Raw genomic sequence first — 1,809 nt, 5'->3', positions numbered from 1 at the left:
CCCCCAAAAATGAAATCTAAATTAGCTAGAATGCTACTAGGATGAACTTTAGAATGCTACTAGGATGAACTTCAGAATAAGAAGAATCACCAAGGTGAGAGAAAACCATTAATTATCACAAAGCATTGATCACCAAAATGCAACATATATATACATATGTATATATTTAACAACAAATATATTATCTCAACATGAGTAAATTTTTTTTTTTATGGAACGCTTCACGAATTTGCGTGTCATCCTTGCGCAGGGGCCATGCTAATCTTCTCTGTATCGTTCCAATTTTAGCATATGTGCTGCCGAAGCGAGCAAATCATGAGTAAAATTTTATGGAAGAGAAAAATGCTTTGATATCCAGAGGTGACACTTGAATCACCTTAGTAATCTCCAGAACCAGTGAACAAAACTAGTGGCCCAAACCATTGTTTCTCACCCTTTCAATGACTACAACTCCCTTTGGGCCTTGTTTCTTCTTGTGGCACCCTGTTCTATTAGTTGGTATTCCAACCTTGTCACAAGACTAGAGGTAAAAATCACCCATTTATTTGATTTTAACCTGTGTTCCCCTTGTAACAACCTGGTGGGCCCCTAGGAGTTATTTGATCCCTTGTTGAGTAATGCTGGTCTACAAAGTTCTAGCATTTACTCAATCTACTTAACAATTGTGGAATATACATATACATATACATATACATATATGCATATACATATACATGTTTATAAGTATTATACTGCAATCACCAAGCAAGGGATGTAGAGGGGAATGAAGTGACAGACTAGACTTATCATATGAGGTGGGGACTGGCAATGGCTTTCAGGGAACTGTTCTGACTATCCATTAAAAACATAAATGCTATTTACAGTATTATAAGCATATAACCTTAATTATCATAATAATTTTAATTGGCTAACGTTCCCCACATTTAATTTTCTCAAAACTATGTTCCAGCGGAGCCGCCACGGGCCCTCGCGGCTGCTGTACTTGGGCACGCCCGCGCATGCGCCCTGAGCCTCGTCTCCGCCGGGCTTGGCGGGTCCCCCCGACTCTGCTGCAGGCTCCTGGGCGGGCCGCCGTCCCGGTTGTTCTGCTGGGGTCCGTCACCTCCTCCTAAGGATGCATCCCGACTTATCTCCGCACTTGCACAACTGAAGAGTGCAACATCTTGATAAACTTGCTTGAGGAATGTCACAAAAATCACAGCTTTCTGAAATGTTTGGTCATTGCAATGATCTTGATTGAGAGATGAGAAAAATGCTTGAAGAAAGAGTGCACGGAAAAGAGGATCAAGAGCAGGGAGCATGATAATGCGATGCGAAAGAGACTGTTTAATTCCCCAGAGGATTCTGAAAAATAAATTGTATTTTCACTGGATGCCTTGGCTGAGAGAAGACCTAAAGCCTCTTGGTTGACAGCTGAAAGAAGCCTCTCAATTGGTTCTCCAGAACCCTTTGCCGATCCGTAGACACAAGGCATGGAAAGATCCGAAAAGCCTGGATTCTGACAATGTTGGCAGACCCTTAAGTTCTCACCAGCAAACTTGACTTCCCACTTTCCCCCTTTCTCTCCACCAGGGAACACTGGAGTAACTTCTCTCCCTCAATAAAAGAACTGATTTTAATCATAAAACACACACACACACACACACACACACACACACACACACACACACACTATGTTCCAGCAGCATCCCTTTTACTTACCTCTTAAGAAATAATTTACAGTTTTAAATAAATGGACCCAAGAAAAGTTCGTTTGTTAATGGTCATACAATGACTAAATAGCAGTTATCTTAAACCCAATTTTGAACG

At 41.2% G+C, this 1,809-nt stretch overlaps 1 non-coding gene across 1 annotated transcript; it reads right to left on the bottom strand.

The window, feature by feature from the left end:
• Window positions 1-205: 205 nt before the first annotated feature.
• On the bottom strand, window positions 206-312 carry LOC130031290 (U6 spliceosomal RNA). The gene has a single exon (XR_008793638.1). It is a non-coding gene; the product is annotated as a U6 spliceosomal RNA (small nuclear RNA).
• Window positions 313-1,809: the final 1,497 nt, after the last annotated feature.

The sequence above is a fragment of the Sorex fumeus genome, unplaced genomic scaffold, assembly GCF_029834395.1.
Source record: "Sorex fumeus unplaced genomic scaffold, SorFum_2.1 ptg000046l, whole genome shotgun sequence".
In the NCBI taxonomy this organism is placed as follows: domain Eukaryota; kingdom Metazoa; phylum Chordata; class Mammalia; order Eulipotyphla; family Soricidae; genus Sorex; species Sorex fumeus.
Note: the sequence above shows the minus strand (reverse complement) of the source record. Positions and strands in the feature narration are given on the sequence as shown.